This window comes from Suricata suricatta, chromosome 15, assembly GCF_006229205.1.
Source record: "Suricata suricatta isolate VVHF042 chromosome 15, meerkat_22Aug2017_6uvM2_HiC, whole genome shotgun sequence".
Taxonomy (NCBI): Eukaryota; Metazoa; Chordata; class Mammalia; order Carnivora; family Herpestidae; genus Suricata; species Suricata suricatta.
The window spans coordinates 31,650,739-31,675,058 of NC_043714.1; positions in this window are offsets into that span (position 1 = coordinate 31,650,739).

Genomic DNA, 24,320 nt, shown 5'->3' on the forward strand with positions numbered 1-24,320 from the left:
GTTCAAATGAATGACTCAAAGAACCTCAAAAAGTCAGCCTTCAGGCAACTGGTACATTAGCCTGCTTGCTCCCTCATACCTATACATCCAGTAATATCATCAATATGAAAACCATTTCACTTATAGATGCTGGCTCAGGTGGGGTCTCTCTGATTTAAAGCTGATTAAGTAAAAACCCCAACGTGAAACACATCTTTCTGCGTATTCATCCTTAACCATACTTGGTGAGTTTATTTAGAACAAATAAATCACACCAATTCTGAGTTGCCTTCTATACATTTCTCGTATTTTCTGAAAAATAAAATGCTTATCCTGTGCGTATGTAAGGATTCGTTGATATTATCAAGCAACACACCCTGCATGAGTAAAGCATTTTTGGATGTTACCCTAAGTCAGCCAGTAAAGCTGACTGTTTCTTGATGTCTAGGAACCTGCCAAGGAAGCAGTCCTCAGATTAAAACTAGTTTATTCTTTCCTTTGTGAGAAAGATCTTAGTTAATAAAACGATCACATTTTTCTGTCCTAACATATCCTAAAGTAAAGTTTGTGAATTTTTAATACAGAAATCAAGTGGAAAAGAGGACATTATTTTGTGTTTGAATGTGCCATGTTATGTTTGAAAGATAGGAGACCCTTGGGGCGCCTGGGTGGCTCAGTTCATTTAGCATCTGACTTCAGCTCAAGTCTCACAGTTTGTGGGTTCAAGCCCTGCACTGGGTTCTGTGCTGACAACTCAGAACCTGGAGCCTGCTTTGGATTCTGTGTCTCCCTCTCTCTCTGTCCCTCCCTTGTTCACGCTCTGTCTCTTTCTGTCAAACATAAATAAACATTTTAAAAAATCAAGAAAAAAAGAAAACTAGGAGACCTCAAAGCTTACTCTCTTCATGTCACCTCCCAGCTGTGGTTAGCTGGCTGTCTGTGTCCCAGATTTTATACATGAAATGAAATAACACCTATAGCACTATATAAATTTTTTATTGTTGTTATTATCATTATAATTATTAAAATTGAGAAATGACAGTGGGTAGATATCTTATACCCTGGATGTCATAAATCCTCTGTATGGGGCTTTTCTGAACTGGCCTCAATTTCCCAGGTAACTCTTTTTTTGTTTTGCCACTAGAGCCCTTTCCAGGCAATGGAAGAGTAAGATGATGATCCTATTATTGTGGAAATAATTGGTTCCTTGGTATCCAGCACTACAATTAGCTGTGATTAGCTGCCCACCAGGAGCCTTTGGATTTGAACAAGTTGCAAAGTACAAAAGTGAGCTTCACAAAGACTAGGAGAATGTCTCACTCAGAATATGCCCCAGTACCTGTCATACAAAAGTGCTTGATAAAGCGATTAATGAGGTAATTAAAGAAGGAATGGCTTTTTATCCTCAAATGGAGCTCAAAGCCAATGATCAGATTAAGAAAGAGAATCAGAAATATTTCCTTTTTTATTTTCTTTAGATTAGTAGTCAGATTTTTTGTCTCCAGAAAACCAGCCTCAAGTATAACATTTTTAAAGGTAAAACATTTTAATCTAAATGAAGAAACCAAAATACCAAGAAGATACAAAAATCATGAAATCATAGCTACTTAATAATATAATCTTAAAATATACAAAGCATCTTAAAATTGATGGATTTACCTGAGGATGCAGATAAAGCGCATCTCTCAGAAGCTGACAGATAAAGCAGACCAAAGATCACAGAAAATTAAGGCTTCCCAAATTTGAACAAAACCTTTAAAAAGGGCTAACCCAAGCAGATAACATATAGGCTTCTGCACCTGTCAGATAGATAGCATATAATTTTTTCAAGCACAAATGGAACATTTTCACAATTGGCCACAAAGGAAATATTGATACATTTCAATGAATCAATACTATAATACCATTGTGTCTGAAAGCAATGCGATATTAGTGATTATTAGAAATCACCAATAAAAAGATGTCCAAATCACTTCCCCATGTATTTGGAAACTAAATGGCATACTTCTAAATTGTTCAAAATTTAAAGATGAAATTCGAGGGAAATTACAAAACATTTAAAACTAATAGTTTTGAAAACTCAACATATCAACTCTTTTGGAATGCAGCTAAAGAAATACTTAAAGAGAAAAATCAAAGCTTTAAATACATCTATTAGAAAACAAAAAAGCCTGGGAGTGCCTGAGTAACTCTGTCAGTCAAGCTAGGACTTAGGCTCAGGTCATGATCTCATGACTCATGGGTTCAAGTCCCATATTGGGCTCTGCCCTGACAGTGCAGAGCCTGCTTGAGATTCCTTCCCTCTCTCTCTGCCTCTCCTTCACTTGCTCTCTTTCTCAAAATAAATAAATAAACTAAAAACAAAACAAAATAAAACAAAAAGACTGTAAACTAATGAGCTTGGACTTAAATTCATAAAGCTAGAGAAAAAAATAACAGTGAGTTTTGTATTTGTCTTACAGTGAATTTTGTATTTGTCTTAAAGAGTGTTGCACTTTTTTTTAAGAAGTGTTGCATTTAAATAGAATGAAATATATATTTGTATGTTTTCATCAATTGGATAGCAAGTACAAGTGTTAAATAATGTCAGCTACATGTAAGAATGTATATTTTACTGGTAAGTTATTTTCATTCATTCATTTATTCACAGATTTCACCAGGACATGAGTAAGGCTATTGATTTTCTCCTGAAGTCCCGGTACTCAGCAAATTTATCTGTTTGATAAATATTCACTGGGTTCCAGGTACCTTGGTAAGTCAAATATTTACTCTGGTGAAGTCAACAATGATCAAAACATTTTCAGAACTTCCTTTTCATTTGTTTCTAGGCCTGAAGTGTGTTAATGATATGATACCTCTCAGTCATGGAATCAGTGCACAAACTGTAAGATTTAATAGATGGAGGCAGAGATGGGAGGAAAGAAAGAGACCAGGTTATGGAGCCAAGAAAGCCTTTATTGGGATCTGCGGTTCCTGGGTGAGGTTCCATGACCCCGGGAATGGGGAGTCAGGGAAGTCGCACCTGATAGGGGATGGGCGGGGGGTTTTATGGGTGAGGGGATTCTGGGTTTGATCTTGGGGGGCAGATTATCAAATAAGAGCAATTCAGGGACGTGTTGGGATGGAATAGGTTGCCTCCTCTGTCAGGGTGATGGGAAGCTGGAGCTTCATGATTGGCTGTTTTCAAACAGGCGGGGACATTCCAGGTCTGCAAGTGAGGGGGGTGGGGGGTCTTTGGTGCCCGGAGTTCTTCTCCGACCTATAGCAGAATGGCCACTCGGTCGCCACCTTAAGGTGACTCTTACACAAACTTTGTCTAAGGCAATCCTTACAGGAACAAGGAGTCATCATGCTATGTGTGCAGAGAGCACATCTGACAGGAACTCAAGACGAAGTCGGGATCATTACTTGCCATGTCTGACAAAGACATGGAGACTTAAAACAGTAAGTGACTTTCACAAAGTCAACCTCCTAGGTTTAAGAACTCCAACTCAACTTCTGACCCTCGGTTCAGTTGTTTGAATTCAATATGACAGTATCTTTAACAGTGACATCTTGGTATTGTGAAAACACTCAAAATTCATTGAGAGCTAGGTTTTATAAATAAGATGCAGAACCAAACTGGATAATAACAGGGGGTTTGTATTGATTCTTTTATTTTTAATTAAGATTGAGGTTTGGAATATCAAATAATGAGCATATTTTTTTTAAGGGAGCTTATGAAATGACTCTGTAGACAAAGCTAGGAAAGTAGCTTTAAATTTTTGTGAGCTGTATCAGGCTAGAGAAACTCATGTGTGTTTTTACGGAACTGTGTTTGGAGGCATGGGATATTTTCACAGGATATACAGGGGATCACAATTAGTTCCAGGAATCTTGGTTTTCATCTTTCCTTGAGCATACACAGCACAAACTGTATTTGTTATTTACTTTAAAAGCAGACATAGAGCATAAGACATGAAGTCTAATGAACACACAAAAGAGTAATAATTTATACCACAAATATATAAAAATAAATATATAACATATTTTAAAATATATATATATAAATAAGCAAACAAGTCATAATCAAACAAATCTAGGTCCAATCAAGAACAAGAAATACGAGCAGCATTATATACCCAGAAAACTCTAACAAGGCCTTCCCTTTTTCACGATTGTACCAGGAACACAGGAATGAGGCAGCTTAGACTAGCTGTAGGTAATTCTGAATAAGAGCCTGTCTTCCTTCTTTGAAGACCTGAAATTAAACGGCCAAGCAAGTTAAGCAGAAATCCTTGGTAGATAAGGATTGCAGGCCTCTGGCCTTTCTGTGATAAGGCCAAGGAGAGAATGTTACATAAACAAAAGCCAGGAGGGATTTGGGCTTAGAAGTCTTTGTGGGGCCGGCTGATCAAGCTGAACCATTTCACCCTCAGGGGTAAACACAATATGCAGAGTGTGGTTACAGAGTATAGGAAAACTCAAATTCATAGCCTTTTATTTCTAAACTTTAACTTCTATGTCCATGGCTAAAATTTGACATTTTCGCAAGGTTTCTACATCCCATAGCTATCAAATAACCACCAGTAATCTAGGACTGGCCATTTTGCATTAGAAAGGAAATAGTTTCCAAAAATATTGAAAGTAATCTTTGGCTCTTAGCAAGCTAGTGTTCACTTGTTTTTTCTCAGGTCCCGCATCAGGAAACTCCAAAGGTGAACTTTCACATTGCAGTGAGGTTGTTAGAGGTCACAGGGAGAGTCAGTTGAGTGCCAGAGAAATCACCAGGCCAGGTTTATCATCCATGACCTAAGAAACTTAGCAAAGGAAACAAGTATTTCTAAATATTGAGGCTGATATTAAAGAAAATGGATGGATAACACTGACCTACGTAAATATAGGTTATAAGTAATGGTCATCATCTTACAAAACAAAATCTGTAAAGCCATGACCATTGAAACAAAGCAGTTATTCAATGTTAGGTAAGAGATCCATGATCAAAGATCAAAGCATGCTTAAGTTAGACCATGGCCCCATTCAGAACCACTCATAGTGCCTCCCCAACCATACCTGCCACACTCAATGCAACTCCCTGAAGAGAGGATCACTAGGAAAATAGTACCGGCTTCCAGACCAAAACCTCTGCCACTACTACCAAAGCCAAATACTTATCCTCTCCCAAAAGGAAATTAATCCACCTTTCACTTATTCCTCATTTCACCAGTCAGTACTCATAAAAACAAAACAAAACAAAAAAAACCTCCATTGTTAAACCAACCTGTCATCTCCAGACTGTTTGAACCTAAAACCCCATTACTTCCTGCTTCCCAAGCACTTTGGATATGCTTTTCATAATAATGAAACTTCCTCAATCTGCTTGCCTTCCTTGAAACCTGGCTTTCTCAGAGGAACCTATGTTCTCTACAACACTCTCAAAGGGAGATGTTCCTTCTGTTACCATTCATGTAACTTAATGAAAAGAGGGAACAGTGTCTTTGCTTCCATTACCACTTTTAGACCTTTCTCTTTACACCCATAGCAGCCCCCACTCACCCCTGGTTTTAAAAAGGAAAAAATAGTCAAATAATTTATAACAAAGGAGACAAGAATACAATGGAGGAAGGACAGTCTCTTCAACAAAGTATGCTGGGAAAACTAGATAGCCACACGCTGTGAAAGTGGACCCCTACCTTATACGGTACACAAGAATCAACTTAAACTAGATTAAAAACTTGAACATAAGACCTGAAGCCATAAAACTTTTAGAAGAAAACATAGTAATCAACTTGACATCAGTGTTGGTAATGATTTTTTGACTTTGACACCAAAAGTGAAATGAACAAGTGGGACTATATCAAACTAAAAAGCTTCTGCTCAACAAAGGAAATCATCAACAAAATAAAAAGGTCACCTCCAGAATAGGAGAGAAATATTTACAAATCATATACCTGATATGGGGTTAATATCCAAAATATTTTTAAAAGTCATATAACTTAATACAAAAACAAAAACAAACAATCTCATTAAAAATGAACAGAGGAACTGAATAGACTTTTTTTTCCTTTTCCAAAAATGACATCCAAATGACCAAATGACCAAAAATGACCAACAAGCATATGAAAAGGTACCCAGCAACACTAATTTTCAGGGAAATGCAAGTCAAAACCACAAAGTGGTATCACCTTATACCTGTGAGAATGGCTATTATCAGAAAGACAAGAGATAACAAGTGTTGGTGAGGACGTAGAGAAAGGGAACCTTGTATACTGTTGGTGGGGTGGTAAATTCATGCAGCCACTATGAAAAACACTATGGAGCTTCCTCAAAAAAACTAAAAATAGAGCTATCATTTGATCCAGTAATCCTACTTCTGGGTATACTTCCAAAGGAAACAAACAAAAAATGATATCTGGACCCCGTTGTTCACTGAAGCGGTATTTACAATAGCCAAGACATGGAAGTAACCTAACTGTTCACTGACGAATGAGTGGATAAAGAAAAGGTGGTGTGTGTGTATATATATATGCAATGAAATATTATTCAACCATAAAAAAGAAGGAAATCTTATCATTTTTTACAACATGAATGGGACCTTGAGGGCATTCTGCTAAATGGGGCAAGTCAGAAGCAAATGTGTGGGATCTATCTCACTTGTATGTGGGATATAGAAAACCGAATTCATAAGTACAGAGAATGGATTAGTAATTGCCTAGGGAGGAGATGGGCAGTAGGGGAAATGGGCGAAGGTTATCAAGGTAAAAAGGTAAAAACTTCCAGTTATAAAATAAATCCTGGGGGTATAATGTACAGCATTGTGACTATAGGTAACAATACAGCATTGTATATTTGAAAGTTGCTGAGAGTAGATCTTAAAAGTTCTCATCGTAAGATAAAATAGTTTGTTACTATATGAAGTGATTGACATTAACCAAACTTATTCTGGTGATCATTTTATAATTTATGCATGTATCAAATCATTTTGTTGTACACCTTGGACCAACACACAATTGTATGTCAATTCTATCTCAATAAAACTGAAAAAAAAAGCCCAAAAAACCATGTCTGCCTTGAAGCTTCTACCACTGAGCTAACTGCCCAGTCATATCCCATTCTTTTATTGAGGACTCCATTTCTAAGACTCTGTTTCTTTCTCTCCATCACAACACCAGCCATCATCCTAGGAGACTTTAACTTTTATGTGGATATTCACGTTCATTTTTGCCACAGCCATCTTTTTGCATGATTGCACTCTGGACCTTGTCTTCAAGGTGAAACAGTACAACCTCCAAAATCACTCATTTGAAAATTACCCTTCTAGGTAGCTTGCTCATTCAAACATTCATTCCTGCAATTATTCCTTCACCTTACTGGGTTTACTAATGCCTTGATCACCCTAGTCATTAAAATCCCCTTCGGTTTTCATTCCCTTTATTTAACTGGCCCAGATTCCACAATGTCTGCACAATCACTCTCTTGCAAACACTCTCCTCTCTTCTACTGGATCTACCTTATCTCATATCATTCTTGTCCATCTCTCCAAGTTCTGTTACCCATTCTAGTGGCTTTATATACCATCTCTATGTTGACAACCCCCAAATTTATATTTCCACTTTCACACTCTTTTCTGCATTCTGAAGACACACACACACTTAAATGTTTGCTTGACATCTCCCATTGGATGTCTTATAAACACCTCAAAGACATTGTTGCCAAAATTGATCTGTCTTTCAATCCTCCTGGGTTTAGTAATTCAGTAATCTAACAAACGGCACCTCATTTTGCATTCACTCACAATACCCAGGCAAGCAACAAAGTCCTGTCAGTTCCATCTTTCTAACTTCTCTCACCCTCCCCATCTTCCCTCCCCTGCCTTTGGCCATCTTGTTCAAGTCTATATTGAAGACTATAGCAATAGCTTCCTCATTGGTCTGACACAGCTTCTCTTTATACGACTTCCAAGTTCATACTCCAAATAGTAGTAACCTCTTTTTAAAAATGCTGATCATGTCAACTCTCTTTAGAACCCTTCAATGACTTCCCTTTGCTCTTAGCATAAAGTTAAAAGTCCCTAACACAACCCTCAGTACCAGGCATTATCTGACCATGCTATGTCTTATCCTGCACCACTCACTCAGACCTGGTGGCTTCCTGTGCATTCCTCAAGTGCACAAAGCACCACTCTCTTTCCATGTTACATTTTGCTGTTTCTTCTTATAGCTGCTCTTTGCTTGGTTAATGCCTACTTCTCTTTAAAGTCTCAGCCTAAATTTTCGTTAGTAAAATATTCTCTGACCTATAGAATTATTTTTCTTTGTTAGGTTTATAACTAAATAAAATACTATAAAATTATAAATAGAATGAAATAAGTGTAACTACATAAAAACGCATATTTTGTAATTATGTATTTAGCGTGTGTTCGCCATGCTAGACAAAAGTCTATAAATTAAAGATTGCCTTGGTCTTATTTGTGACTCTGTCCCTGGTAGAGTGAGCAACCAACCAGGTTTGCCCAGAACTGAGGAAACTTCTAAGATGTGAGGCTTTTAGTTTGAAAATCAAGAAAATCCTGGGCAAACTGAGAGAGTTGGTTAGTTCAGTAATCTCCAGTGCCAAGAACAATCCTCAGCACATACTTGTAAAATGGACATGGCCCTTTCTTTTGAAATCTTTGAAGCCTGTCCTGATCATTTCCATGCTATAATTTCAATTTGAATCCCCTATTATGTTTTCCCTCCTGTGGGTTCCCATAATACTTGATAAGGAATTTCCAAAGTAATACTAAGTGTTAGCAAGTATTACGGGAAGCCATGGAATGGAAAATGTAATAAGAGAGTCTTATTGAAAGGTAGAGATATCATGGAAATGATCAGGACCGGCTTCAGAGATTTCAATAGAAAGGGATATATATATATATAAAGCTTTCTCACAGGACTTTGAACTCTTTGCAGATAAAGACTGAGTTTCTAATCTTCCTTTTTGCAATTCCTATTACAATGCTTGGCACATGATAGACACTGATAAATACCTGAGGAAGGAAGGGAGAGAGGCAATAAAATAAAATAAATGAAAGGAAAGAGGAAGGAGGTTGGAATGAAAAGAGAGAAAGGAAATAAGGCAGGCAGTGAGCCCTCCAATCACTTAACACAAATGCCTGAAGCCATGTGTGGCCTACTTGATGCCAGGTGGTATAATCCTCCAGCAAGAAGAGGCAAGCAATGGAACAAACTACTGGAGCAGAAATTTGGGATAAAATCCTCCCCAATTCACTCCAAATTGCCACCTGACGTGTTTATGCATATTTCCAGACCTGTGTAGAAGCATTCTTCTCAGTTCTGACATGCTTACTCTAAAAATGATAATTTGGTGATAAAGGCTTGGAAATAGACATTCCTTAAATGCTAGATCAGAGCACAGGGACTTGATGCAACAGTTCCCATAATCTTACCTGTCCCCAGTGCCCTTGAGGAAATAATCTTGGGTACTAGTATCAATTTGCCTATTTACTGGCTCTGGATTATATATCTAAATTACTTCCCTGGGGCAAAACCAGTTTCTCTATAAAATGAGGATGTTGCATTATGGACTCTTACCCAATTCTGAAAGTCTTATGATTTTGTGAATCTACTTTGTTTCTGTATGATTTCCCGTATCTGCCTATGTGCTTTTTCATATACAATCTGATATGAGCATTGTGAGGCTTCCCCTGTGGGCTCCCTGGCTGCCTGGCTATTGCAGGTGTCATTAATTAACCCTTCAGTTTCTTTGAAGAAAAAGAAAAGTATGAATTTTTTTAAATACTGGCAAAAGAAATTACAAAAGATACAGAATCAATGAAGTGAGAGGAAAATTACAGTAAAGAGAATAAAGAATGTGAGCATTTTATTCCCATTATAAGCTCTAAAAGTGCATGTGCCATTTTTCAGAAGTTAGACCAGTCAGCTGCAGTGTTGATCTTGAAGAAGCAATGACTCAAAACTGTGTTTGCTGAGAATGGGAGAAAATGCAACAACTATACATGCACTTGTACTTGTATGCATGCACACATAAGTGTGTGTGGACATGCACGTGCACACGCGTGCACACACACACACACACACACACACACTCATGCATTCTAGAACTTCTCCAAGTGACCATAACATACATTCACATACATACATTTATAAACTTTTCTCATAACCCTTTATTTGCTTAACATTTATGTATTGTTAACTTCATGCCTTTCTTAGATCTAAATAAACATTTTTATTCTTATTTATTTTTTAGTTTTTTAAAGTTTATTTATTTTGAGAGAGAGAAAGTGAATGGGGGGAGGAGGAGGAGGAGAGAGAGAGAGAGAGAGAGAGAGAACCTCAAGCAGGCTCTGCATTGTCAGCATAGAGCCCAATGAGGGGCATGAACTCATGATCCATAAGATCATGATCTGAGCCGAAACCAAGAGTCAAACGCTTAACCGACTGAGCCACCCAGGCACCCTTAAATAAACATTTTTTAAAGGAAAGTCAGGTGATAGTGTCATTTCTATTTTTTCTATCCATATCTATCTACAAATGTTACTCCCAAGTAAGTGATGAGATGAATATGTTTCATGAAAATTACTAAAACTTATATAATCATATGTCAAGAAAGGCCAAATTACAACTGTCATGTTCCCCTCCTTTTTCTCCTGTGGTGTGTAATAAAGTAAGGAAGAAGCACAGAAAATGTATTGATAGTATACCCGCAGCCGGCTCCTTGGCCAAGCAAAGGACCAGTGGTATCTACTGGATTATACAGAATGTTAAAGGGGTCTGGTAACCAAGTAAATATAAAATGGCATTTTCTGTTGCCTGAGCATTAGAAAGAATTGGTCTGAAAGTGAATGATAGGAGGGACAGGCCATTAATTAGGGAGCTGTTGCAGTACAGCAAAAATAGCAGGAGCCTGAACTAAAGCTCTGCAGAGAATATGGGGAAAAGGTAATGGACGCAAAAGATATTAAGGCTTCAGGACTTGATGACTGATTGGACGTGAGGATAGGGGTGTAGGAAGACATCCAGGGTGATGCCCAGATTTCCAGATTGGGAAGCTGCAGAGTCGGTGAGGGGATTCCTGAGATAAGCATTCAGAGTAAGGACAGGACTGAGGGCTCAAGATGATAGGTTCAAATTTTACCATGTTAAACTGAAGGTCCCTGAGGAACCTGGGAGAGATGCCCCATTGGCAGTTGGATTCATGAGGAAGAGGACTAGGCTAGAGATGTGTATTTCAATGTCACCAACATATAGATGGTGGTTGAACTAGAAAATAAGAGGATAAAAATGATCAATGTGAAAGTAACACATGTTGTCTACTTTTCCAGTCTATTCAGTGGACTGAGTGTGCTTAGCTTCCTCCAAACAGCAGAATCATTTCCCATCTTGGGCTATTCTGACTCACTATGTTGCTACCCTATTATTTACAAATACAGTCAGTACTTAGTACATACTTAAAAGCTCTATGACTTCATGTTCTTATAAACGTATTTCATTAACAGAAAAAAATTTGATCTGTCTATAGAGATTTCTGTAAACTATCAGCATGATATCATGGGGGAAACCACTAGTTTAGGAATAAGAATATCCAGGCTTTGTTTTAATTTTTACCACCAGCTTGTATGTATCATGGGAAAAATCTCTTTCTGTGTCTAACTTCAGTCTCTGCATCTATAAAATTATGCGGTAGGACCCTTCTAGTTGCAATATTTTGTATTGTCCATAACTTTCAAAAGGGTAGTATATGTCTCAATAGAGGTTTCAACTGATAGTCTATAATCCTTTAAAAATGTCCAATGTGCAAAACTCTTCTTAACAGTAAAGTCTAACGTAGTAAAGAAGGATTTCTTTTCTGTGACTAGTAATTTTCTCTGTAGAGAATTTAATTATCATGTGGGTTCTAAAAATGAAGATAGGCTGGAATCTGTATTATACCTCAGATAAATAGTGACCTTAAAATAGCATGTTTGTATAACTAAAGGAAAGAGAATGGACCAAGAATGGAAAAGAACTAACTTCTGCAAAGGTGCTGCTTGGAAAGTATTTGGGGGAGAACTTCTGACTCATACACAATCGTTCATTGATCCTTGTTTATTTGTTTGTTTGCTCGAGAAAAAAATAGACCTAGGGAGAATCTTGTATGTCTAATAATAGAGCCAGAAGGCATGCAACAGTGTTTCTTTAAATATCTTCCATTAATTTCCTGTCTCTTTACACTGAAAAGGGAAACTAAGATAGGACTTATTGTTAATTGTTCATTTCTACTTAGAGATTAAACATACAAGTCTTGCTGAAAGTTGTGGTGCATGTTTGTTTTATAAATTTAATCATGGTGTAGCCTTATGATGTATAAAAATGACTAGTTAATTTAAAACAGAAACATTTTTGCTAAAAAAAACTCAACTACTAGCAATGGAATTATTTTAAATTTGAGTTCAGTATATTTGGAAAATTATAAATGAGTATGGTTAAATGGATGTCAGTAGTATTTTAAGTAGTCATTTTTAAAAAATACCAAAGTGGACATTTTCTTATATTCTAAAAGAAAGAGCTTTTGTTTGACCTCAAGTAAAATGTCATTGAAGTCTTTAGAGAGACATAATTCAATTTCGCCTAATTTCCACCATGATACTGTAACAATCTAAAACCTGTCTATTCTAATATGTTTAGGAAAATAACATTTGTGTGTGATTAACCCAAATAATTTACTAACTACTAATCTGTCCTTTGAACATAGTGAAGTGGCCCAAGTAATGGACTGGGAAACAACACAATGACATTAAAAACTAGTTCTATGTTTAAATATATTTCAGCAAAAAGTAGGCTAAAGAAAAGTTAGAATGTGTCTTTACTACAGCACTTTCCAGAGCCTTTACATGTTAATGTGCACTTTGACTCTTGAAAGGGAGTTTGCAAATCCAAAAGAATTTGGCCATGGAAAGCCCTCTCCTTCCCCACCCATCACCTCTCATGAGTAGTGAGCCACAGAATGTGCTCCGCCGCTCTCCAGCTTCTAAAATCTGTCCCTAGGTTAACTAGCCCAGTGCCGAGCTGCAAATTGGGACTGTGTTGTAGCCCTTTAAAATTACTTTCATTAAATTGGCTTTGGAATAATATAAGCCCCCAAATAAAGTCCTTTAAAAAGTCCTGTGTCTGGCCGGCTTTTATGAGGATACAGCCGAGAACACTGTACATAGTATATCTTCTTCAGGGGGGCCCATGGGAGCAAGTCTTCTCAATTCTGGGCACTGAGGAATGTTGCCCTTCACCTTGGCTCTGCTTGTTTCTATATTTCGGATACTGTGAATCAGCTTTCCCATTAGGCATTACCTCTTATAAACCTGCAGGGAGAACCTCTTAGCACGTGTTTTGAAATCAACCTCATTCCTGACTTCTCTCTTTTATTTCCCTTCTAGCGTGATTTCCTCAGTCAAAAAACTTTACTTTCATTTGATCTAGTCATATTGTACCATATTTCATTTTTAAGATCTTTTACATCCTTTTGGGGTGGGGAAGAAAGGTGCAAAGAAGAAGGAAAGACAGAGGAAGCCAGAAAGAGAAATAGGAAAGGAAGGAATCTACCTTTATATATGCCTGGTGAGTCTTGATCATGAAGTTTTGGCAAACAGGAAGTTTTCAAGAAACTACTAGCAAAATGGAAATTTATTCTAATTTTACCAAGGAACATGAAAGAGATTAGGCTAAACTTAAAGGGGTGAGAAGTTAAGCTATTTGACTGTATAGTAAGAGATGAAAACATGGTTTTATAACAGGACAGATCAAAGAAGTGACTTCTGCAGTGAGGGCCCCAAACAGTGCGGTCATAGATGAGGACAAGAGACTGAGAGGGCAGAGCTGACCGGGTCTCAGGACAACATAATTTTGGTAAAACAAGAAATGGGAATGAGGCAAGAGAGTAAAAGAGATGACAGGACAATGCTGTGTCTATGATTCAGAGTTCACTGCAATTAGGAAAGCCAAAGAACAAAGGGTTATACACACTGTAGTAATGGCATTTTATGAGAATCATGCCTCACTAATATAAAATTTGGCTTTACCGGTGTATACACCTAACTTGTAATTCTACTACTGCGATGTCATCCTGACCGTCTCCCACACTGAAGCTGAGTAACGGAGGGCATTGCTGCTTCACACTGTAATTACCCTGGGTTTCCCCGGACTTTCCTTCCATATTGAACTGAGGCAGAGATGTAAAGCTTTGCTTTACAAAGAACTTATCACACAAATAAGAGACTAAAGGAATAAGATAAACAGACATAAATCCCCAAACTAGAAGGGGTCTAAGTGCTCATTTAAACCAAACTTCTTAAGTCATGATGAGGAACTGAGGGCCCAGAAAAGTGACTTGACATTTATTCAGCTTAGAAGTTGTAGCTCAAAGCAAGGTAAACAGACAGTAAAACACAACACAACATAACAAACACAACATATAGTTCAGCATCAGGAATAGGATAAGACTCAACTTCCCTAAGGAGGTCCACCAGGCCCACAGTGACGGGGCCCTTCCAAATCGCTCCAGCTTCACTGCAAGCCACCATCTCCCTCCTTGACATCGATTTCCTTATGACCCCACTCAGCACCAGGAACAGGGCATGTGGACCTTCGAGATGCTGTGTGTCACTCTCAGACCTTGGCTTGACTCATGCTGTTCCTTTCCACATCTCCTTACCTATCTTCTTCATTCCTTTGCTAGCTAAGCCCTAGTCAGTCTTTATGGTTCAGCATAAGCTCTGCTTCATTATGAAAGTCTGCCTTGACCTGCCTCCATGATCAGCGTGAGTAACTGCTGTTCCCATTGTACCTCACTGCATAGCTTTTAAGAACATGAGCTCAGGGCCAAATTGCCTGCATTGAATCCCATCTCTGCCTCTTATTGCCCTATGCAGCCTTGGACAGGTCATCCTGTGCCTAGTCTCTGCACCTGTGAACTAGTAATAATAACAAAAACAACCATAATTGTTATTATATATAATAGTATTAAATTATTATAGTATTAGTATTAAATAGTTATATTATTAAATAGTATTAAATTGTTACATTATTACATATAATAGTATTTAAAAAGATACTACTATATATTAAAAGAACTTATACACATAAAATTCTTAGAAAACTGTCTTTCACATAATAAGTACTCAATAAAAATTAAGTACTACTGATCTGACCAACATATTTATAAGTTCCTTGAGGTTATAGAGAATGACTTAATCATTTCTAGCTCCAGCCCTAAGAACAGTACCTGGCACATAGTAGATGCTCAGAAAGTGTTTTATAAATGAATTAATGGATTATTAAAAACAAAAATTTTTGTCATTTAGTTTAGCAGAAGTGGCTTAGAATAAAACATATTTGAAAAATGGTGATCAAATGGAGCCGTGAAATAGGTCAGCTATGTTTTGAGTCAGGCAGATTTGACCTTCCACCAGGATGTTGAAGATTTCTATGAGATATTCTCTTATGCAACTGAACGTTTAGCGGTTACCAGAATCTAACAGACAAGGAACAAGGAAGGGAATTTAAGCCGTTTATTCATTATATCAGAGTAGAACTTTGGGGACTCTTTCCATTTCATGTCTAGAAGTCTTATAAAAGATATTTTTAAAATTGTATTAAAAGAAATTATTATCATTATATTATTTATATTATTAATATTACAAAAGGCAACTTTGATAATAAATATTAATTTAGGGGCCCCTGGGTGACGTGTGGAAGCCCCGTGTGGAGCCTGGTTGGGATTCTGTCTCTCTCTCTCTCTCTCTCTCTCTCTCTCTCTCTCTCTGCCCCTCTCACTTGCATGTGTGGGCTCCATCTCAAAGCTAACTAAATAAATATTCATTAATTAATATGTTGATTTTGTTTTGTTAATTTATTAATTTAATATAATATGAAATATTAAAAGGTAAACTCAGAAAGGATGTTTTTTTAATGGAACTAGTTCCAAAATCAAGCAAAAATCTCTGATTATCCATGTAAAGTAAAATCTTTCCCACCTCTTCTCCACTGAATGGTCTGGAATGGACGGTTAGCAGCAGGAATGAAGGAGTTATGAGCTACAATTGTCACTAACTACCCTTTTGGCAGCACAGACAATAAGAATAATCTATAATGTGTGTTTCATCCTCATTTAAAAGGAAAAAATAGTTTCTCTATTCTGTTGTGGTTCTGACACTGTCTCATGAATGAACTTTTGTCCTTCCCTGGCTCTTGTTTGCTTTGTATACATGCAGCCTGGAGCTTTTGTAACCAGATATAGAAAGTTCAGTGATCGTGAAGATTAATACTAGTGTGCTGACTAGAGTCTGACAACACTGACAAGGAACAAAGGATAATATATCTATTGTGATTTCTAGTTTGGGGAACACAATACAAAATTGTAACTTATTAGGATCTAATCCTCACTATGCTTGGGATTTAAAGGAAAACAACCGTCTCCCTCCAAAATTTTGTTTGTAGATCTTTGGCATGATTCCCCTTTGTCAGACAAAGAGAGTCTTAACTTTGGAATGGAGCCTATCCTGATGATTTCATACAAGTAGCAGGTGACTGATCTCCACTGTGGTTATTTCTGGTTTTTCTCTGCGCTATTTGGCTCCCCATCACCCATCTCTTAACTTTCCCTCGGGAGGCTAGCACTCTTTTCTAGGAAAGCCTCTTCCATTTGGTTCTTCTTTTGCAGAGGAGATAAGAAATAAGAAACTATGTACACAGGCTCCCAATGACCTTAGAGACTAGTGGGAGATTTGGAAAGAAGAGAGTTGCTAGAGACATCAGTGCCAAACCTACTGTAGTGATTTTGAACCCCAAAGAGAAATTTAAATCTATACCCAGAAATCTTTTGACTTTTGATAAGTGAAGACTGGTTTCATGAAAGTTTAGGAATGCCTTGAGTTTCCTTTGATTCTTTGGTGGTTTCCCAGGTACATGGACCACTGGGTTCTTCAGTTGCCCCTCAGTTTCTTCTACCACTCATTTAATCAACCTCCTCCTCACCATTCTCACCACTACTATTAGGACTTTGATTCTCTTTTCCAAGAATTACTTTAATAGCTACACTTACTTAGTGTGTGACTTTGGATGATACAGGAATTGCTGTTAAACAACTTCCTTCTCTTCAAGACTGAGCTAATTTTAGGGGCGCCTGGGTGGCTCAGTCGATTGAGTGTCCAACTTCAGCTCAGGTCATGATCTTCTGGTTTGTGAGTTCGAGTCCCACATCAGGCTCACTGCTGTCAGTGCAGAGCCTGCTTTGGATACTCTCTCTTCCTCTCTCTTTGCCTCTCCTCCACTCATGCTCTCTCTCTCAACACATAATCAATTAATGTTTGGTAACATATTAAAAATATAATACTCCTAATACTTATTTCCATTATTTTGATTGCATAAAAATAATGTGTTTTCACTTGATAGGTTTCCATAAAAGACAGTGATTTTTTTGTTACTGACACAAACAAAATCTATTTTTCCCCGACAAAAGTTAAATCATGCTGGAATAGCACAGAAGCACAGGAGAAGCACATGACTCAGTAATTGTGTGGTAAGGAAGCTTTTGAGTAATGGCTTCTGGTCATTTTAAGAACAGTAATCACAGTGTTTAAATGTTCACAGAGTAATTTTCAAGAGACAATTTACTGAAAAGAACATTCTTCTGGAAAATATTGGAAACTTCATTCATAATACTGTTTCTATTAATAAGAATTGTGCTGGGGGGCACCTGGGTGGCTTAGTTGGTCAGACTGGCTCAGGTCATGATCTTGCAGTTTGGGAGTTCAAGCCTTGCATGGGCTCATAGCTCAGAGCCTAGAGCCTGCTTCGGATTCTGTGTCTCCCTTTTTCTCTGCCCCTCTCTTGTTCATGCTCTGTCTCTGTCTCTCTCTTTCTCTTTCTCAAAAATAAATTTAAAAAATTTAAAATATTAAAAAAAGAATTGTGTCAATAAAATGTCAAAGGCTTTTATTTCTGATTTCAGAGATTTAAGGTAATGACAACCTGAAAAAGAATCAGAATCCCAGCTGAGGGAGTAACTGACAACTAGTGTAGTAGGTGTCACTGAACTGGGTTTGGCTGAAATGTTGTCCTACAAAGAGCAGTATACTCTTGCATACTGTATACATCACACAGGTGGAAGATGACTCATCTTCAATGTGAGTAGATTACAGAGATTGTATAGCTTATGCTGTGCATATCAAAATTTAAATTCTTAGCTTATCTATTAATTGCTTTACTGTGTGAGGTATAGCAAGTGGTTTAACTACTCTGAAGTTTATTTTCAAAGGTAAATGAACTCTGGGATTGTCTACAATGTTTAATTATTTGTTCTATTTCTCAACTTTAACAAATGGGTTGGAACTAATTAAAGATAAGATTGATTGATTTCAGGGCGCCTGGGTGGCTCAGTCAGTTGAGAGTCCAATTCTTGATTTTGGCTCAGGTCATGATTTCACAGTTTGTGGAACTGAGACCCATGTCAGTCTCCATGCTGACAGCACACAGCTTGCTCAGGATTCTCTTCTGCTCTCTCTGCCCCCTCCCCAGCTAATACTCTCTCTTTCAAAACAAATAAATAAACTTAAAATAATAGATTGATTGATTTCTACTTCTGTTCAGACCTGAATTCGTGAGATAAATTTTCTGGATAAAATTTGCTAGATTTCACTAAATTTTTGGCTGTGTTTCCCCCTATATTTTTAGGATGAGCTTTGGCCTCTCCCTAAGAGTTAGTATGATATTACATTTGGCAAGTTTCTCATATTCCCAGGTGACCTTGGCCTTTCATTGTTCAGAATATTGATTTTAATCAGCACTAGTGGATCAGCAGTTCTCATTTCAGCTAACCTAAATACCAACATGTCTAGATGCTTTTGTTTCATTCCTCTTATCTTCAAAATGGAGGTGGGCATTTTTCCACTTTTGCAAATCAATATAAGAATTGAAGATCAAGAGGTATGGACCAACAGAGCTGATCCATGAACAACCAAAAGAATGTACCCAAATGAATGGTTGGTTCATTTTTGTTGTAATAGACAATCACTTACAGGTGTGCCTGTTGAGAAACTCTAGACAGAACAGAGCATTCAATAGCTCCTGCCAACAAAATGGTTTACACAAATAAGTAGAAACTAAAAGTCAGCATATAATAAAGAAGAAAGCTAGCATTTGAGGAAAGAAAGCCCAAGTAGTGAGACTCAGAAGTTGCAAACGTTTAGAGTTACCACAAGCCCCAGTTGGTCCTCTTGGTAGTTTTACATGGAGAAGTTCCATTCAGGTTTCTTTCACCTGCTGAAGTGATCTGAACCTGACTTGCATTTCCTTTCATTAAGCATTGAACATTGAATATTTTTTTCCAAATGCTCTGGTCTAAATATCAAGTTAATTTCAAACTTCAGAAGAATGTTTTTAGGAAGAAGAAACTATTTTTAGAGTTCTTTTTAAGTTCCTCATTAATTTCCTGGGTTTATCGCTTAGAACTTGAGTTTTAGAGATTGAATCTAAAACTGCAAACAAATTTTTGTCTCTTTTCAGTAGGTTTATTTTTCATAGTGATATATACAACAATCCTGAAACTATTTTGTATTCTACTATTAGACTGAGAAACTGAAATGGGAGATTTAAGCAAGGAAGATCATTGTTAGGTTGGAATGAAATTGGAGGTATCAGTATATGCTCATCATTTCTTTTTTCTCTTTCTTTCTTCCTTTCTTTCTTTCTTTCTTTCTTTCTTTCTTTCTTTCTTTCTTTCTTTCTTTCTTTCTTTCAGAGAGAAAGTATGAGCAAAGAGGGGCAGAAAGAGAGTGAAAGAGAGAATCCTAAGCAGGCTTCATACTGTCAGCACAAAGCCTGATATTGGGCTGAAACTCATGAACCTTGGGATCATGACCTGAGCCAAAATCAAGAGTTGGATGCTCAACTGAATGAACCACCCAGGTGCCCCTATACTCATCATTTCTGATTTATAGAGTAGCTTGACTTCAAGATGGTTGTTGTCAACTACTTCTCTCCGTCTACATACTTGCCAATCTGTCACTGGAGAGGTGGTATCTTTTTCTCTACCTACTTTAATGTACTTGCCTAGGATGAAAGGATCCCTCAAGAAGCTAAATTTTATAATTTAGCTATGTTGTTGGAAATGTCATCAACAAACAAACACTAATTCAATCATCTTCATTGGTCAATCAGCATTCAACATCATATCAATCCTTTCAAAATGACAAAACAGTTTGAAAATAGCTAACCATTAATTAGATACAAATACAATAATTGGTTAAGTGGCATACATTTTTTATATCATATATTTATTTTAAAAGTATTGCTAGCTACTATAAACTGTATTATTGTTCTCAACTATTTGCTGCCATTCTCTGAGACTTGAACATATTCCCTAGTTCTGTACCATCAAATTAAGCCATAAGAGTTAGACAGTAATCTTCTGAAATGAAAGGATGGCATGTCTGCAAATCCTATCATAACATTAAGATATGGCCTGTGGTCTGTCTGCACCTTCTTATTCCCTGCCTTGGTAAATGTGTGAACATATGTGAAGATCAGCCTCTACCAGCTGGGGTCCCAGAATGAAGACTATGTGGAGGACAGCCCTCATACCAACTCATGATACACATATTGTTTGAGTGAAAGATACCTTTTGTTTTTAAGACATAGAGATTTGAGGATTGTATGCCACTGAAGCATAATTCAGCCTATTCTGATTTACAAGCACTTGGTTAAAAAATAATAAAGTTTTTAATAATTGATAATGACAAACTACTATCCTTTATCTCACCCACCCCCTTTTAGAGGCAAGCAAATTTTAACTTTTTAAGGTATTCCTTCTGATCAATAACCATCAATAAACTATATTTTAATACTATTATTTTTCATTTTCAGACATTATTTATTTCCCACTCTAAGTAAAGCTTTAGTTCTCTTACATTCCTATCTCATTATCTATCTTCTTATGACAGTTAAATAAACATTTTTTTGACATTCAAATGTCACAATTCTTATTATTTTCTAGATTCTAGGTCTTACTTTTCTTGGTTTATTTCTCCAAGAAACTTTCTAGAAAAACAAATTTCATGGAGATGTTTTCTGAGACCTTTCATGTCTTAAAGTATTTTTATTCTACCCTCAAAATTATATTGATAGTTTAGCTAAGTATAGAATTCTGAATGAAAATTATTTCTTTAAAAATTTAAAAGCATTTCTCTACTGTCTCCTGGCATTCTGTTGACAAGTCATTGGCATATTGTTGAGAAGTCCAGTGTAATTCTGATTCTCATGTCTTTGTAGATGATGTGTTCAAGGTTTTGTTCTTCTCAGAAAGCTTTCAGAAAATTCTCTTTTCTTAAATTTCACCACATTTTTTGTGTCATTTTTTGTGATTCATTGAGTTAGACACTTATTTGAGCCTTTTTTTTCTGTGTGTGTATATAACTCCTATTACCCTCATAGTAAATTCTCTTGGATAAACTCTTTATCTTATCTTTTCTTACACATATTCCACCTTTCCCCCCCGCCCCGTGGATTATTTTAACTTTGCATTTTTGTTATATTTCCAAGAATATTCTTTTGATTATATTTTGTAACTCTTGTTTTGAAGTTTTTATTTTGACAAACATATTTCTAATATCTATTAAGTTTGACGACCATTAGCTTCTGCCTTCTCTTCCTCTTTTGACCAGTTCATGTCACCATTGGGCCATCCAAAGTTTTTCTGCCTATTCAGTGCTCTAAGCTGACCAATTACTATAATTTATTTTATTGTGTTATAATCTTGTTTTATGTAGCACTTTTCTTTTACCTCCATATTTTACTTCCATATTTATTATTTTTAGTTTGTTTAATGTTTATTTATTTTTGAGAGAGAGAGTACAAGCAGGGGAGGAACAGAGGGAAACACAGAATCCAAGGCAGGCTCCAGGCTCTGAGCTATCGATACAAAACCCGATGCAGGGCTCAAACTCATGAACTGTGAGATCATGACCTGAGCTAAAGTCAAACACTTAATTGACTGAGTCACCCTGTCACCCTCTTACTTCCAAATTTAAATCTATAATATAATCATTGAAAATATATTTTGGCCATAAGCAGTATATTCAAAAAAGAATCTTTACTTTTCTTAGCAGTTAAATTTTTTTGAAAACAGAAGAAGCTATGAGAATATATCCTTTTAATCCTGAATTTCAGAAACAAATCTTAAATCAGAAACAAATCTGCTGATAAAAGTTTCATGCAAGAATTGTGGTAAAATGTGAGCTTTAAATTTAAGACACCCAAGAAGGGAAATCCTAGTCAGAGTCAGACATGATACCTAAAATTTAGAAATGAATATATAATAAAGTCTAAAAGGAGTCTGACATAGATCTACTTTAAAGGGAAAAAAGTGGCTCAAGAGGACAGCAAGATTATGCTACATTTAACACATTTTAATAAGAAGAACATGGTTACAAAAGGAGCTTTCCAGAGTTTAAAAGACTGCAAAAAAAAAAAAAAACCATGGAAGAAAAAGCCAATATATCATAGATAGCAGTTGAGTGCATAAACTGAAATAAGATTGCTTAGTTTAGTCTAACTGTACTGCATAATAGATTCCTGACTTGATCAAAGTCCTTGATTTCTTATTTGCAAAATAATTTAATAATACATACCTTGTGGGATATTATGAATATCAAACAAGATAATGTGTAGAAAATATTCAATAAATGTAATATTAAATCATGTTAAACCTAGTTAACATCAATACAAAGTGTGAAACAGGCCTAAGAACAATATAACAAGAGTTAAAGCTGAAAATTAAACAAGGATTGCAAAAATATGAAGAACAAACCAAAAACTGTTTGTCTTAAGTACAGTCCCAAGAAAATAAAGAACAGGTGTGATGATTACAGTAAATAGCAACATGTTAATACATGACAAAGTGAAAATATTCCAACATTTCTAAGTCTTCTCTATCAAGTGATGGTGATACTGTGAAGAAAACTTAAAAAAAATAATAAAACAAAAATATTAAAGCAGAAATGAGAATGGTTGGAGAGAAACTTTTTTATTCTACATGAGCTTAAGTTCCCTAGATGAATTCTCTCCCATGGAACAGTGCAAAGATTAACCATCAAGCCCTTGTCCATGATCTTTAAGGAAATAGTCTCAAAAAAGTTATTTAGAAACAGGAGAAAGGGTACTATTTTTTCTGAATTTGAAAAAGAAGATAAATGATGTAAACCTGATAGTTGGTAACCTTGACATTAATCTCACACTAAAGTTTTTAACAAATACAACTTTTGGAATACTTAGAGAGTGAAACCTCACTTGTGTTAACAAGGGATTAATTAAGAATAGTTTTCTATTTTTGATGAGGGTTTTAGCAAGGTATCTGGTAAAGTATACTGTCATCAACATAGTAATTCAAACAAAAGACTGATAAATGAACAAATTGAAATATGAATAAGGATTTATAATGGTATAGTTCCATTATTCTTTCTGAGATTCTGTGTGTGTGTGTAAAGTTTTTGGTCGGTGACTTCAGTGAGGACATGAATATAATGCTTGGCAAATTGACAACTCAGTAAACAAGTAACCATTGACATGACACAAGGGCAGAAGGAAATAAAATGTTAGAGAAATGGATTTTAAGATTATGATAAATAGGGACACCAGGGTGGTTCAGTTGGTTAAACATCCAACTCTTGATTTAAGCTCAGGTCATGATCTCACGGTGTGTGGGATTGAGCTCCACATCAAGATCTGCACTGGGTGTGGAGCCTGTTTGGGATTCTCTCTCACCCCTCAAAACCTTAGATTATGATAGACAAACTTAATATGACAAAATTTAGTAAGACAAATAAATATTTATAATATATAAATATGAAAACAAACATAAGTAAAATTATATCAAACATAAGTAAAATTATATCAAACATAAGTAAAATATAATATAAAACTTATTTTTATATATTATATAATATGGTTATATAAATAATATATTAATGTTATGTATCAATACAATAACATAAATAAATATATTAAGTACATAATAAAATATAAATTAAAATTCCTCCCATCAATAATCACAGGATTAGGATGGATGGTCATAGCAAAGTAGTTCATGTGTAAAAATCAATTTGGTGTTATAGTTGTCATCAAAACTTAAAAACAGTGAATAATGTGATAAGGCTAGGCCAACAATTAATATATAGTCTAAGTAATATACATAAAATTTTAGAGTCCAAAACGAGGGCAGTGATTCCCCCCTTTAGTGATGTACATATTAGGCCATTGAATTTCTATGTATATTTCAGAAAACTGTGTCTACAGGGGTGGTGGCAAAATTTAATA